At 46.6% G+C, this 17,482-nt stretch overlaps 1 pseudogene; it reads left to right on the forward strand.

Moving 5' to 3' along the window:
- Positions 1-8,717: 8,717 nt before the first annotated feature.
- LOC120527065 lies at positions 8,718-15,983 on the forward strand (annotated as a pseudogene).
- The last annotated feature ends 1,499 nt before the right edge of the window (positions 15,984-17,482 follow it).

Genomic DNA, 17,482 nt, shown 5'->3' on the forward strand with positions numbered 1-17,482 from the left:
TAAAGAATAGAAAAATGAAAGACACAGTAAGAAAATAAAATAAATCAACATTAATTAACATCGAATATGAGTAAGGTCCGATGGCCAGGGGGGACAGAAAAAAAAACTCCAGACGGCTGGAGAAAAAAATAAACTGACACAAGAGACACAGAAAGAGCCCCACATACCCACTGTGAATATTAAATGGTATGCAAAAGGCCACTGACACAATCACACTTTCAACTGAAACACACGGTCCGCTGTTGCCTCACCTGGACTTTCAGAGATCGAATCTCCACCACCTGTATGATCTCTCCGACGTCTTGTGGCAGGTAATCCTGCAATGATCCTGCCGACTACGCCACAGAGAGAGGTCTGGGGCAGCACAGACAAAGCCTGAATATTAAATGATAGGCGAAAGGCATACATTAAAAACACGCTGAGTCGGTCGTTCTGAGGTTCAGTCAGACTGTCCAAGATGGTGAAGGATTCTGGGAGGAAGAGGTGGGTCCAGGTGGTCTGAAGAGACATCATGGGTGGAAATGTGTCAGACTTCCTTTCTAAAGAAAGGAAAGGAGAGGAGAAATCGTTATCACACAGTGCCCCCTCATGTCTCACACTCACATAAGTCCTTAAGCTGGTAGCCAAGCACACGGGTGGGACATCTCATTAAAACTTTGGGCAATTTGTTTGAATAATTAACTCAAAGTCATTGAATTGCCATATATACTCACGTTTAAGTGCCACGGATGTCAAACTGTCCAGCTCCGTGCCTACAATAGAGCCTGCCTTCCTCACCAGTTCGTCCCTCTTCTTTATGCTGCCTCCCCAGCACACCACCACATAGAAGAGGGCACTCGCCACAACCGTCTGGTAGAACATCTGCAGCATCTTATTGCAGATGTTGAAGGACGCCAGCCTTCTAATGAAGTATAGTCGACTCTGTCCTCTCTTGTACAGACCGTCAGTCTTGGCAGTCCAGTCCAGTTTATCATCCATACTACAGCATATCAAGCAGAGCGGCTTGTGCCTTGTTTGAGGGATTTTATACTTTGGGTTTGCGGTGCACTTGTTTGTCTGTTTTTTGCATATACACTGTGTTTTATGGGCGGCACGGTGGCGCTGCTGCCTTGCAGTTAGGAGACTCGGGTTCGCTTCCCGGGTCCTCCCTGCATGGATTTCCTCCCACAGTCCAAAGACATGCAGCTTAGGTGCATTGGTGATCCTAAATTGTCCCTAGTGTGTGCTTGGTGTGTGGGTGTGCGCCCTGCGGTGGGCTGGCGCCCTGCCCAGAGTTTGTTTCCTGCCTTGCGCCCTGTGTTGGCTGGGATTGGCTCCATCAGACCCCTTTGACCCTGTGTTAGGATATAGCGGGCTGGATACTGACTGACTATGTTTTTTTTTCTTGTGAATATTTTTGGGATTATTTCGGCTTTGGTTTGTGTAGCTTCTTCCTGTTTTTTTTTTTCTGCATATTTTTCTTCGATTATTTTCATTTTGAGACTGGCAAGAAGCACAGTAAATACGTTTCACTCCTTTTGATTGGGGCTTTGCTTTGTGTCTGTGTGTGTTTTGAAACACCATCTATTTGTGTCTGTGCCTACATGTCTGCCATCTCTCGATTCTGATCCCACCATGTAGGCTGGTGCCAACCTTGCCACTACACTGGGTGTCACAGGAAGTTTGACCCTGTCAGTTGATCGGTGTGGTTTCCACTTCATGTGTGTGTGTTGGAATAAACTTCACAGATCACAGTGGCACACTTCAGTCCTATGGCAGCACCAAGTTTCTTTGAGTTTGCCAGGCTTGAGGTGAAGCGAATGCAGCGGGTTTTGCTCCTCGGTAGTGGGGACCTCCTCGCTCATGAAGAGACCTCTAGTGGACACTCTGGGGATGTGCAATGGAATGTTTAAAAGGTGCAGTGCTGAAGATAAACTGAATCCTAATGGATGACTCCATCTGGTTTGGAGATGTTGATGTCTTATTATTCTCAGCGGACAGACCTACTCATCGTGTTATCCTATGATGATCCTGCCGACTACGCCACAGAAAGAGGTCTGGGGCCGCATCGACAAACCCTGAATATTAAATGAAAGGCTAAAGGCATAAATAAAAACAAGTTGAGTCGTTCTAAGGTTCAGCCAGACTGCCCAAGATGGTGGTGTTTCCAATGATGAAGGATTCTGGGAGGAAGAGGTGGGTCTTAGGTGATCTGACCCCAGAAGTGACGTCATGGGTGGAAATGCATCTGCTGAATGGAAAGGAGAAGAGCATCATTATCACACGGTGCCCTCTAGTGTTTAAAAGGTGCAGTGCTGTAGTTAAACTGAATCCTAATGGATGACTCCGTCGGGTCTGGAGATTTTGATGTCTTATTTCTCTCAGCGGACAGACCTGGTTAATCCAATTTAACACAGGAGTCTATCCGGACAGCTCTGGGTTCAAGGCAGGAACCAGCCCTGGACAGGGTGCCAGTTAGAAGTGAGATTGTGTAGCCTGCTCACCTGGCATCATAAGTGCTGATAATGATCTGACCCTCAGGCAGGAACCAAACCTCCATAGTGCACTGCAGGGCACAGTGGCTCATGCCAGTCCAGTGCAGAGTTGCCAGACAATTCGATAAGCTTAGGATGCCAAGCCAAGTGAGTTTTTGAGCACCTGGAGAAACTCATACTGGGACACGGGGAGAGCAGCGGGGAGGCCAGGCTGATGGCTTTACTTGAAGTCCACGTCCACAACCAGAGAAAGTGCGGGAGGCCTGCAGCAGGCGGACCACTGAAGCGGTGCCAGCGCTTTCTTTTGATCCGTCTCGGTGTGTCAAGCGGCTTTTCTGAAGCTGATGTTTCCTCCAAGATAAATAAAGTGCAGACTTTGCAGCTTGCAAGGCTTTCCTGGATTATGTCAGTCAGACGTTTGTGTTTACCGATGTGTCGGTTAAGTCGTGTGGATCAACACACCATTAAAGTATTAGGAGTAATCCAGCGGCTGACGCTGCCTGCACCTCTGGCTGGCCGTCTGGTGACGCGCCCGCTGTCTCGCTGTCCTGTTTATGCCCAGAAGACTGGATGACAAAGTCCCAACGGTGTTTTTAACCTCTGAAGTGATTTCATTCTCATTGAGGGATTAGGCTGCTGACTTCAGGGGGGTCACAGCACATTTGGGTCCTTCACATGACGCGTCCCACCGAGATCCCTGTCAACAAATTGTCGGCTGCCTGATGTCATATTTGAAGAGCTTTGCTTGCTGAGACTGAAAATGTCACAGACAGTCAAACTGTGGGCCTCGTCGTCACTTGTGGTTTAGTGCCAGGCCGGGCCGAGACCACACAAAGCGTATCTGAGCGTATTTAGACAAACCAGTGGGACACCATGGAGGGGTGAGCAGCTTGCGGACAGCGTGACGCCAGCATGGCAACATCATTCACTTCTGTGTTTAAAATAGAACTGCTGGGCAGAATTCAGAGTTCTGTGCCATGACGTCATGCCACATGCAGTGCCAGTGCAAAGTCATCTTGTGCCCTGGACCAAGTTTATTAGTGTGCCAACTGACTGTTTGGTCACCCCCATGATTTGCCAAATTCACCATAATGGTGGCATCAGCCCTGGCCACATGCACAGTAGGTGATCCCTGGAAGTGAGGCGCTGCCAGTCTGAGAGTCCTTTACATGTGGAGGACATCACCTGATTAAAAATGGACGATGTCAGCTATTGATCAGGATGTCCAACCTGCTGAATCCAATTTAGGGCCTCTGGGGCCACCCTCGCCCATCACAGGACCCCCAGAATGCACACATTCACATGGGGGCAGTTTGAGATTTCGCTATAAAGAGCCGGGCAGCATATTTTCTATTATTGATCCTTTTAGGGCTGTCAAATTATACAAAAATTAGGGCTTGAATATCCATCCCTCCATTATCAAACCCACTATATCCTAAGTACAGGGTCACGGGGGTCTGTTGGAGCCAATGCCAGCCACCACAAGGCAGGAAACAAACCCCGGGCAGGGCGCTGGCACACACTAGGGACAATTTAGGATCGCCAATGCACCTAACCTGCATGTCTTTGGACTGTGGGAGGAAACCCAGGCAGACACGGGAAGAACAAGCAAACTCCACTCAGGCAGGGAGGACCCGGGAAGCGAACCCAGATGGGTCTCCTAACTGCAAGACAGCAGCGCTACCCACTGTGCCACCCAGGCTTGAATATGCAGCTTAAAAATACATAAATGTTCAAACACACTGAAGTACGGGTTCAGATCTCCAAGCCTTTGTGCGTTTCACTGGAATGAATGGTTTTGCCCAACAGACAGAAATGCAGGAGCGGAGGAACTTCTGGCTGAGAGGTGACACTCTGAGCCACCAGGTGGCGCTCTCTTTAAAAGTCACCGTAATGAAAATGACCCCCCATTCCCTGCCGATGGCACCCCCTGCCCAAAGTGTGCCTTCCTGACAAAGTGGGATACGTGTGTGCAAAATAAGTTGACATTGAACCAGGGATGTGGAATTCTATAAAGAAGAAGCACACACATCCACAAGGGGTTAATATATTGGATTATTTATTATTTTCATATTTTATAATTCTCTTATAAAGCTTGCCGTTTAACATAATGATTTTGATTGACATTTTTAAAGTCACGGCGTGTTGTTGTTGCCCTCCGCATTCCTCGTAAATGCACAGTCTTGGAGGTTTAGCAGCTGCTGAGTGGACCGAGTGTGTCATTAATTAAAAGTTTAACGTGACCGGGCATGGAAACTGTGCCCCCGTATGGAAAGTGACGCCATCAACAGGAAAAGTGGAACTGGGAGGCTTCACGCACCAGTCATGCAGTCACCAAACGCACACGCGTCACTCCGGTCCCCACAGAGATGGCCATTAGGGGTGTGCGGGGCCTCAGGACTGACCAACCCCACGTTGGGGGTCCGGTTACGTCAAACGCTGTATAAACCTGCGCGCAGATTTAATCAAAATAAGGATTTTAGCATTGCGGTATTCACCAACATTTTTGCAAGATAACACGTGAACTTTATCAAAATATAACTAGATAAAATAACTTGACAAATGTGCTCGAACGGGACAGGCGGACCTCAAAAGCGGCGTCTGGGGTGGTCCGCCAACTTGCCACCCCCAAACCTGCTACTCTTGCTGTCACCCTCTGCCAGTCCTCCGCTCTGCTGTGTGCCTCTGTGAAGTCAGCGCCCGTCTAAACGAGTCACTGAATGGGCTAAACGTTGCGTTGTAACGATCTTTAAGTCTTTCCTCCTCGTTTTGTTTTTAATTTGTCCAACACTTTCATTAATAGCAAACTTCCAAATTCTTCTACTAAGTAAAAAACTCTCAGCAAAATTTAAAAATAAATCACAATTAGTGTAGGTAATCATTGACAAAAAAAACCAAAGATAAGAAAACAGCTCGTGAGAGTCGCCCAACTCGATAACTCGGCGATCAAAGACTAAAATGGCGGATTGAACCAAACACGATTCACAGATGCAGCAGCGCTACAACGCATGTCACCTGACAATGTCCTTGTCACTGCGCCTTTGTTTTACGGATGACGCCAAGCCATCGGCCCTGCCCTGCCCTGTGCGCTGTACCCACCTGCTGGTTTAGGAGGAGTTGATTTCTTCATTCATTTCTTTGTCTTCTATCACTCTTATTCGTGGCGTACGGATTTTGCTTTGCTTTTGTAGTGTTGGTGACAATCTAATAAATAAAGTTCATTGATTGTCACATTTACGCTCTGAGAAGGAAACACAGAAAACACGTTATAAGGGTTGGGGATTCCGTCCCCTTTACTCCAAATAACAAACGGTCCGTCATGAAGTTCATCAAAAGAGACAATGAGTATAGTGAAGCACGGACATTTTAGGAGGTGGGTATCCTGGGAAAGGAGGCGCTGAGGATCTTGGGACAGAGTGACGTCATCATTGCAGGAAATAACGGAACCCGGAAGCGCCTCGGACTTCTGGGTTTTGGAGGCGACTTCAGGGCGGTGTTTTCTCGTCTTTCCTGTTGCAATACAGAGAGCGCGGTTAGTACACAGTCGCCGTCCCCTGCCTTGTGGTTTCACGCTGCTCGTCGGGTCCTTTAGCTGCTCCCTAATCACTCATAAAGCCACCGCTAAGCTGGAGCCCCTCACAAACCGGAGGCACACATCCCACCTGCTAATGTTTCTGGTCGCCTTTCTTAACCTTTTACTCTCTAATTGCACTCCCCTCTCAGACCACCCTCAGCAATGAAGATCTCACGTGATGGGAGCCAATGAATGAGCTGTTGTTGGGCAGAAATGATCCACGAATGAAGCGGGCAGAGGGGAGTCTAAAGCAAACGATCAATCCGGCTTGAAAGCTTAGATGCCATCTTTTATGATCCTCACCCAGCTGGGATACCTCCGCAATGGAAGGACCCCTAGCTGGCATTGGGTTGCAGCTGTGCCCCAGATTCCCACGGACCATCATGGGACTTGAAGCTTGCCCACTCAGCCCTGTTGGGTTCTGTGGATGCCACCGGGTTGCTGAAGGGACTGGGAAACCTTACTTCATGGGGCTTCCACCTCCCCCAGAAGTGCTTTCAGACCACACTTAGGGGACACTGGAAGGACTCGCTGGCGTCACATACAGTAAAAGGAGCCAGCTGCCTTAACTCTGGGAGTCAGAGTCGGGATGATGGAGCGGGAAGCTTGCTGGGCTGAGATGGAGAGAGCAACAAGAGAGAGCTGCTCGGTGCTCATCGTTGTGCTTAATCGTACTCGTGGGAAAGGCTTGAAGGAAGAGTTTCCCACAATAAAGACCCTGTGTGCTTTTATAACTTTGTCTGAGCCTTTGTGCCAGAGGTTTGGGGAGCCACAGCGTCACCTAGTGGCCACAAAAGGCACCATGTGTCAATGCTGCACCACTTTGCCATTATTGTTGTTTGTTTGCCCGCATAGCACAAAGGAAAAAACAAAATCTGTCTGTAGCAAAAATTGAGAGACCGGTTCTGAATTCTTAACATCACGAATGGTGAAATCGATTTGCGTCTCTTACCTCGTTGCTGTTGCTCGCAGCCAATTCAAGCACTGATTTACTTTCATTTATCGTTATATAGCGCCTTTCCTAGAACTCAGGCACAGACAGCTACACCAATATATAAAGACAATGCACCACTAGAAAGAGTCCAGGGAGTAGCAACTCGGCTGATACCAGGACTGCAGGGGATGAGTTATGTGGAACAATTTAAAGAGCTGAGCCTTTAGGAGATGAAGAGGAGACCTGAGTGAGGTGGTAAGGTGCCACATGAGAGGGTGGGCATCAAACTAAAAGAAGTGGCAGTTCAGGGTGTGGTGTGGGTATGTGGGTGCTGAATTGGCTCAGACACAGGAAGGAGAGGGTGATGGTGTGAGGAACCTTATCTGACTTGGTGGACATTAAGAGTGGTGACCAGCAGGGGGCAGTGTGGGGGCCGCTGCTATTTTTAATATACAGAATAGGAAGATAAGTAACAAGCTGGTTAAGTCTGCAGATGATACCAAGATAGATGTATTGGCAGGTGATTTGGAATCCATCAAATCATCAGAGAGGGGCTTGGGCAGCAGACTGATTTGTGGACGATGAAATTTAATGTCAGTAAATGTAAAGAATTACACATAGGAAGTAAAATGGGAGGTTTAAATACACCTATGGGGGTCTGAAAGTTGGAGGTCCACCTTATGAGAAGGAGTTAGGAGTCGTAGTGGACTCGAAATGATCAACTGCCAGGCAGCGTTCAGAAGCCATTAAGATGGCTAACAGACTGTCAGGTTATATAGCGCCTTGATGTGTGGAGTTCAAGTCACAGGAGGGTCTGCTCAACCTTTATAACACACTGGTGAGGCCTCATCTGGAGTCCTGGGTGCAGTTTGGGTCTCCAGGCTACAAAAAGGACATAGCAGCACAAGAGGTGGTCCAGAGAAGAGCGACTAGACTGATTATGGGGGGCTACAGGGGATGAGTTATGAGGAAAGATGAAAAGAGCTGAGCCTTTACAGAGATGAAGAGCAGACCTGAATGAAGTGTTTAAGAATCGAGAATCGAGACGGTGACTTTAAAATGAGGTCATCAAGAATACGGGGACACAGTTGGAAACTTGTGAATGGTCACACAAAAGTTTTTCTACAGACAGAGAACCACAGACACACGGAGTAAGTGATCAAATAGTGTGGTGGACAGGAGGACATTAGGGACCCTCAAAACTCGACTTGCTGTTGCTCTTTTTAGAAGAACTCAGTGGACAGGATTGGCTGGCGAGCTGTGCTGGGTGGCATGGCCTGTCCTCCTCCAGATTGTCCTGATGATGTCCTCATGCTATTTAACTCATAAGGCGCTTGACTCCAAGCCTATCAGTGCAATACATTTGAATTTGACACATTTTCAGATAATCTGTTTTTAGCTGGGTTTAAGTTCTCTTTTGATTGGCATCTTTTTGGGCACTTTGACAGTGCAGCTTATTTTATAACAGATTTCGGACATCTGTCAGACATGTTTGAACAACAAACACCCCACCTAAAAACGTCTCCTACCCACGAAAGATAATAACGGCTTGCGAGGCGCTCTTTTCGCTTTCTCAGATTCCTTTTTGCCTTCTTTACGTCTTCCTTGCCCGCGTGACGCTGTGATCAGCTAATGACCACTACGGTGAGGTCACCTCAGCCTCCTGACACACGAGATGAATCACCGCAGCCTCCTTGACCCTGATTGGTGGGCCTCAAAGCTGGTGACAGGTTAAAAGGCAGGTCACCTCACAAGTTGCAGTCAAGGCTCTCCACTCTTGAAACAGCGAGAAGCTCATCCAGCAGCCAAAGGTACCGATTTGAGGTTTTCTTTTACCAGGAAGCAAATGTTGAGAAGAGAAGGTCCGACTATCGGGCCCTGTGGTAGAAAATTCAAAATGAGGAGTTAAGAGGACGGCAGACATGCAAGGCGTGCGTTTGGTGGGCAGAGGGTCAGCTGAAGAGGCTGACAGAGTGACAGTTTAAGAGGCTACGTGGCTTTTAAATTTAGAAAGGAATTCATATCGGGGGTCCCGGCCGTTACTATGAAAGGAGGTTAATGGGAACGGGGGGTGGTGGTGACACAGTTTGAATCTTGTAACAGGTAAATTTCACACAAATGATAGAACATTTTGCTTCACACCAGAGACACAATAAAAAAAAGTGACCAAGCCGTGTGGAGGAGAACAGAACTTTAGGGGTCTTCACATCTGAAGAAATTAGCTGGAGAGGATTGGCAGACTTCGTTGGGCTAAATGGTTTGTTCTCGTCAAAGATGTTCTTGAGGTCCCGGCCTAGAACTATCTGAAGAGCTGGGAGAGCAGGGGAGGCTGCGGGAGGATTCGGACCCTCGGGTCCTCTTTTAGTGGGGTCTCCATCTTGTTTTCTGGGATGTGCCATTGAGAGCCACCACCATGATGGCCTGAGCTTGTTATGAGGGTCTCGCTTGTTCTGTGTGTCCCCCTCAGAGCTTTGGGACCCCGTAGCTCATTTCTGTGTCTAGTCCCTCTGTGTGTCCCCTTGCTGGTCACCTCCCTTTAGGCTTCTCCTCTTAAGTTCTTAAGGTTCCGTGACTTTTGCCTTTTTCTGGTCTCAGAACACTTCACATCGATGGAGCTCTTCGTGGTGGTCCTCTGCCTGGTGGGCGCTGGCCACGCATTGCCGGTGAGTTTCGTTTCTGTCTGCTCACCGTCTCTCTCTCTCTCTCTTCCCATGGAGGTGGCCTTCACTCGGTGTGTGTCTTTGTGTGTTTGCCGTGCAGGTGCCGCGTCTGCTTGGATTGTCTGCGAGCAACAGCAACGAAGTAAGGGACGCAAGTCGAGCTCACCATTCATGACGTTAACAGTTCAGAATCTGAATTTGGAATTCCTTTGGGTTTCTTGTCTGTCAATGTCTGTGACTCTGTCTTACTGACATTATTGTCATCTGCTTTGCTTTGACTTTACAGACTTAAAAGTCCTATTTTGGAAAGAAAAAAAAAAAGCCGATTTAAAAAGAAATCGTTTTCATTCTGGTTTTCTTCACAGCTTCTGCGTCTGCCTGGACTCCCGTACAATGGACTTGGATTTGGGCAACAGCAGCAGCAGCAGCAGCAGCAGGTACCTCCTTCAGTCCTCCGCGGCTCCAACGGCCCGTCAAGCTGCTAAGCGTTTATTTGGCTACAATTCTTTCTTCACTTTCAGTTTTCCCGAATCGCCATTGCGCTCAACCTGTTGCTGTAACGCCATAAGGGGTTGCTAGGGGGCGTGTCCTGTCGGCTTCTCTTTATCTCGGCATTCGAATAAAAACTCAGATATACTGGGCAGTGTGGGCACTGTGGGCAGTGTGGGCAGCGTGGGCTTCTTTGGAGTTTGTGCTCATTATTGTAGGGATGCTCTGATGAGGCTGTCAGTAAAAAGGTGAAACATACAGTAACAGACAACAGACATAAAGGCGCTATATAAAATATATTATTATTTATGAAAGGAACAATATGAATACTAGATATTTATTACAGATAGTACATAAATATATAAAATCCAACGTCTGTCTGTCTGTCCGCTTTAGACGAGAGAACGACTTGACGGATTTAGATCGGTTTTTTATTTGCTTGAACATTTCGGTTGATTTTCCGACTTCTCTCATCGTGCTAAGTTATCAGAGTTTGCTTGCGGCACCAATAGCATTGCGCGGATCCGAGAAAGAAGCTGTGTGTAGGGGGGGTGAATGGAGTGACGTCAGGAGTGGTGAGCCGGGTGGGGCGCTCCTCGCTGTCCTGTTTCACTAATATGCAGGCGAAGCCACGGGGCACGGCAAGTACTTTTATACATAGAGAGAGTAATAGGCAAATATGAACAAACGTACATAATATATGCAAATATAAAATCACTACAGAATACATAATACAGTATATATGAAATTCACTATAAAATAGACAGATCAATGGTCAGGTAGATTCAGACCTGAATTCAAATGTTTTAACAGAACTTTATTCTTGTCTTTGTCCCCAGCCTCTGCCCTTTGTCCCCTCATTTGTTTTCCAGCCCCAGCAGACTGACATGGCGCTTCCTCCTCAATTGACCCTCACCCCTCAAGTAGGCATTTCCGGCCAGGGGTCCGTGCAGCCAACAGGTTCCCTGCCATCTCAGGTCCTTCTGCCCTCTCAAGTTCTTGTTCCTTCTCAGAGTGGCGTCCCCCCACAGGTACTCCTCCCTGCAGTTCAAGGTGACCAGACAGCCATCTCTGTGCCACAGCAGCCCCTGTCCCCACAGGAGTCCGGTGTCCCTTTGCAGCCGAACCAGGTGAGCTTTATTAGCTTTACTGGGATCCTTGATTTGATGTTGTCTGTTTGTTCTTTCTTCACTTTCTCTGCTCCCTGCTCAATTTCTCTTCTTCTTCTTTTTCTTCTTCCCTAAGGTGTTGCCCTCATACTATCCATCCTTTATGTTCCCCCAACAAGCAGGAGGACAGGTGATGTTCTAAATACTCAATCAGAAAATGAAAAATGAATTACAAACCAATAAACTGCTAAAGTGTCAGGTAAGGAGCCTTGATGTCCCGGATTTCAATTTTATTTTTCACTCCTTGACAGGTGAGGCCCTTCTTCATTGCCTATGGGTACCCACCTCAGAAACAGCCAGCAGTCCAGCAGCTGCCACTGAACCCAAACCCAGCAGCCAATGGAGCCGGCGGTGCTCAGGCCACAGCAGTCCATGCAGGTGAGTGGGTTTCTTTTAAGATTATAATATAATATAATATAATATAATATAATATAATATAATATAATATAATATAATATAATATAATATAATATAATACTAGTTGTACTAAGAAGGGTTGAAATCTAAGTACTCAATTTAGACCTCTGCATTAAAGTCTGCAGTGCACCATCTGTTGGAGTGTATTTTGTAATGCACGTGGTAGTAAATTGCATTGCATTTGTCACTTCAACAGATGGTGAATCACAAACATGTGCAGCAATAAAATGCTTTGCTAAAAATGATTCTGATCTGTTGGAATGACAAATGCATCATCTATTATACTGATAAAGATGTAGCAATTGGGTGGACACACAGGTGCAGTAACACACAGACAATTATCCTTTTATTAGTGTGGACAATATAATATAATATAATATAATATAATATAATATAATATAATATAATATAATATAATATAATATAATATTGTGGTGGGCTGGCGTCCTGCCTGGGTTTTGTTTCCTGCCTTGTGCCCTGTGTTGGCTGGGATGGACTCCAGCAGACCCCGTGACCCTGTAGTTAGGATATAGCAGGTTGGATAATGGATGGATGGATAATATAATATAATATAATATAATATAATATAATATAATATAATATAATATAATATAATATAATATAATATAATATAATGCAAGCTGTGCTAAGTTGGGTTGAAATCTAAAAAGTTAACATATACCGCAGCATTTGCACCATCTGTTGGAGTGTATTTTGTAATGTATATCATAATAAAATTTGTCATTTCAACAGAAAAATGCTTTCAATGTTCCACCTGTTGGAATTAGAAATTCAATACAAATGTCTCTGTTATATGACATTTGGTATTGGGATTCATCAAACAAGTATTAATGTTTGTTATGCACCATCTGTTGGAGTGAAAAAGGCAATATATTTTATTTCTACAGTTTTTTTTTATGATACACCATCTATTATAATGACAGAGATATAGCAACCATATGGCCACACAGGAACACAGACACAAAGATACTTATTATTTTATAATATAATATAATATAATTAGGTGTGTGTGTGTGTGCATGCCCTGCGTTGGGCTGGCGCCCTGCCTGGGGTTTGTTTCCTGCCTTGTGCCCTGTGTTGGCTGGGATTGGCTCCGGCAGACCCCGTGACCCTGTAGTTAGGATAATATAATATAATATAATATAATATAATATAATATAATATAATATAATATAATAAGGCACAATTAGTGCTGCTGCATGATGGCATCAGAGTTCTGGGTTCGGTTCTCATACGTTGTCATTGTCACTGTGGACTCAGCACGTTGTCCCCTTGTCTGCATGGGTTTCCTCAGGGTGCTTAGGATTTTCAACTGTGTCCCCATGATTTGCAATTCCGATTTACCTCCACAAGCGTGAGAGTGGACCCTGTGATGGACTGGCATTTCTTTCGGGAATGGTGGCTGATTTGTACCCAGTGCCACCAGGACAGTCACTTTCCCACAGCAACCCATCCGACTTCAGAATGTCCTGTTATTTTGTTATTTTTCGAGGTGTTTCAGAGAGCATGGCATGGTGTCCCAGTGGAAATGGCTGTGGCCACACAGATCTTGGATTTCAGTTCATGTGCAGTCCCTGCCAGTCTGGAGTTTGTGTGTTCTCTCCATGCCCATGTGGCTCAGGTGCTCAGCTTATGTACCATAGACGTGGGTGTTGTGTGTGTTTGATGACTCCAAGTTGCCCCAGTGCCACTGAATGTGCCCACAGATGGACTTTGGTCCCACTTCGGTCCCACTAGTGTTTTTACCCAAAGCTGTCACAGCATTTTGTGACTCCTATGATGTCAAATAAACTAAATGGCTGGATTAGATAACATCATGTAGAAATCACTGCAGACCTCCACAGGAAGACTGGAACTGAAATGAAACGTCGGACTGATCAGTGAATGCCCATTTGTTACCCGTCTGAAGTTTATATTCTGTTTTAACTATTCTTTCTTTTTTAAGAACGTGACTCCAAAACCTTGGGGTCAAGCTGAACTGGTGAGTTTCTCAAATGAAAACTGAATGCCATTTAAACTTATAAGGATGTGGTGTGTGAGAGAGGAAGACCCAAAGTGACATAATGTATCAGCGTTTATGTAATAAGAGTGGCACAGTGGCACGGTGGCACAAACACTGCTGCCTCACAGTACAAATGCCAGGATTCCTCACAGTTCTCCCCGTGTCTGTGGGGGTTTCCTGCCACAGTCCAAAGGCATGCTGGTTGGGTGGACTGGTGACACGAAATTGGCCCACGTGGGTGTGTGTGTGTTAACCCTGCGATGGACTGGTGGCCTGCCCAGGTGTTATTCCTGACTTGTGCCCTGTGCTTGCTGTGGTAAGCTGCCACCACCCTGCTCAGGATTAAGTGGGTTGGGTATTTATATTATATAGCGCCTTTAGTGATGGGCTATTGGCGCTTTACTAAGAAATCAATGAGACTTTGGTTCGATAATAATTCAAACCTTCCTCCATTATTTCATCCATCCATCCTTTCCTGGCCTGCTTTTTACAAAGTGGGAGTCCATGCTGGTAGGATTTACCCCGGAGATCGCAATCACACACACACACACACACACACACACCTTCCTGCTTAGTGCCACTAATTAACTCTGGGATGATGTGGTCCTTACGTTTAACTAGTAAGGACATTAAGGGGACACGTGTGAACTTTAGTATCTATACGCAATAATCGACATATAATCTTAAAGAGCAAAACACAAACTGGCCCTTGTAATTGTATATAGCGCAGTTCTGAGGTTGGCACCTTATGAAGAAGTTTTACAGGGTGGCGACCAAAGTCATCATGCTGGACAACACTGAACAGAAGTCCAAATCTTACCAGTCATAAGACGATGCCCTTAATGTCCAGACGATAATGAGCAGGGTATGAACCGGCCAGCTACACAATGCAGCACATCAACCGGCACGACGGAAAAAGCAACAATTTAAACGCAGTGACCGTGTGGGGCGCGTGGTGTTCGCTTCTGTCTCCCCTGGGCGCCGCGGCTCCGATCCGCTTTCATTGGCTTGAAATGCAATTTCGTGTCCATCCACAAGATGGAGTTAAGAGCTATGAGGCAAATCGTGCGCGTTCACGCGTCTAGTGACGTCGTCGGGAGGCGGGACACTCCGTGAAGCGGGCTTAGCCGAGTGAACCTCCTTTAAATGGAGACACCTGGCGTGTCTGACACGCGGCAACTGAGCGCCGTCGCATGGCGTAGTTAATCTCTGAAATGTGTTTTTTTAGGACCAGATGCTGACGATTGGAGGCACCGCTACGCCATCGGCACTTGAAGGAGTTCGTGCTGTGCTCGATGAGGTATGGAGTTTGTTTACAAGGTTTGACGCAGTGCCCCCCGTGCACAGTCTGAGCTTTTTAAATAATATAGCACGGCTGCCCCTTTTGTGGCACCGCTAGACCAAGCCAGGCTGGGCATTGAACCCAAATCCTTGGCACTCATTCAGATACACGTTGGCATGAAAATCCAAATAGCTAAACTATGCAGCGATGTCACATGACTTTGTCACGGCGTCTTGAGCACGGGTAAGGCGCTATATAAATGAAACGTATTGTTATCAATTAGCTGAGAGCCGTTATGAAGTGACGTGTCTTATCGACTTATTCCGCTTTCCTATTTGTTCTTTTTCAGGCTCTGCCAAGCTTTCTGCTCCCTTTCCAGCCGTAGGAGAGCCCCGGTAAGAATCGAAAGATCCAATCTTTAAGTTTTGTTGTCCAAGAAACAAACTCATATTAAGACGTATTTAACGTTTGACGGCTTCACGTTCCAAAGTGAGCGCTTACTGAGCACAATGATCCTCATTGGAAGGGGAGAATGGCCATCTTATTAGGGTAGTAAGACACTTCGGACTGCAGGAACGGACGGGCCTTCCGTCTGTGCACAGTTTAACTTAACGAGTTTCCAGCTGCGGTTTGTCCCGTCTGTGCAGATCCTTTCATAACCGTAGACGGTCCAGTCAGGTCACCAGTAAGTCCCATCAAGGGTGTCCATCCGCACTCACTAAGCTCCCCCAGCACTCTATGACAGTGACAGTGGTGACATCAGTGGCAATGCTCTAAACTAGAGACTGAGGTTTGAAGTACTGGCTTCACCGAGTGTCACATTAGAGTTTAATTTGAATTTGAATTGATTGTCTTTTTCTTTCTTTGAAAGGATGCCTGAAATATGAAGTGCCATTCATACAAACTGAAGAACTGAAGAAAGGTGGTGACTCACAAGCAGCACATTTGGAACAAAACCCGCCACGATGGACATAAGCGTCTTACAACTGTCTAATAATCTGACTTTTGTTTGTCATTTGATTTTTTATTTCACCAAATAAAATAATATGCGCACTCAATAAAGGGGACTTGGTATGAATAAGGAGACATTCGAGCCTCACAGTGGGTGACGTGCATGACTTGTGTGTTTAAACATGAATAACAGAGACAATCCACAAAAAGCGGTGGAGACCACCGACCATCCACCCCACCTCAGGCGCCCAGTGTCACCGTCATACTTTTACACGTCTCATTGTAACTGAGCTCATCCATCACTTCGACATTACCAGTGCAGACCAGCAGGAGGCGCTCCAGTGTGAGTCACTGGCTGACTTGGGCCTGCTGCACTTACTGATTCAAGCCAGTAGAGGGCACACGCCTGAGAGAAAGAGAAAAACGAGCCAACCATGTGAAGGCCCCGGCGCAGGTCTTCCCTTGTGTGTGTGTGTGTGTGTGTTGCAGCCACCGACACGTCTGCAGTTCAAGTGGTTTAATCCACAGTCTGCTGCTTTGGATGGTCCGTGTTTATGAGAAGCCCACCAGTGGAGACTTGTTTGGAGTTTCTCCTACCGTTTGGTCCTCTTGAATTCTTTTTCTGCGGCACTCTGCCCTGCCAGTGACCCTTCTGTAGGGGTCTCTCTTCTCTTGATTTTTTTTTTTCTCAGGTGTGTTTCCTCTGGTTTTTGATTTTTCGATTTTAAGTCTCAGTTTCCACCTTTTGTATCAGGGCTCAGACCTTCCGCAATGTTTATGGCAGCTGCTTCTCATCTCTGGCTCCACTGGTTCAAATCCCATACTGGCTTCTTCTCCATATGGAGTCTGCATGTTCTGCCTGGGTGGTCCTCTCGCACACCCAAAGACATGAAGACTCCCCACCTGGAGTGTGTGTGTGTGTGTGTGTGTGCATGGACCCTACAATGGACTGGCGCCCCCTACAGGGATGAATGTAATGTACACCCAGCGGGGGATGATGAAGTCGGTGCAGGATGACGGCCTCTCGTTTTCGGGGGACACGTCTATGCAGTTACAGAACAGGGTGGTACCGTTTTGTTCAGCCGACGACTTTGATCTCCCTGGATGGCTCATTTTGGTCTCTGGAGTCCAAAGTGCGCGTCCACATTGTGAGATTTTGGGGTTTTTTGATTCTTCATTTCAATCACCTTTGACCTTAGTGCTCTCTGTGAAAGGCACTTGAGAAGATCACCTCACAAATGGCTTCATTCCATTTATTTTTTCACTGGCCAAGGAGATCTGCACCCATTCTGGTCCTCCACCCCCAAGGTGGCCCTAGGGTGCTTTTCTTTGTGTGCCCCTCTTGAGCCCATTTTAGGACAGCATGGCTGTAGACATAGAGGGCCAGGGGGCACACTTATGCAGGTCACTTTCTCAAGTAGTGTGCCACCTTGTCGATTAAGGTGATGAGTAGGTGGTTTGCCACACTTTTGGCTGGTGCCACACCTGCTGCCCTTTCCAGCTCCCAGT

The sequence above is a fragment of the Polypterus senegalus genome, chromosome 4, assembly GCF_016835505.1.
Source record: "Polypterus senegalus isolate Bchr_013 chromosome 4, ASM1683550v1, whole genome shotgun sequence".
NCBI lineage: Eukaryota > Metazoa > Chordata > Cladistia > Polypteriformes > Polypteridae > Polypterus > Polypterus senegalus.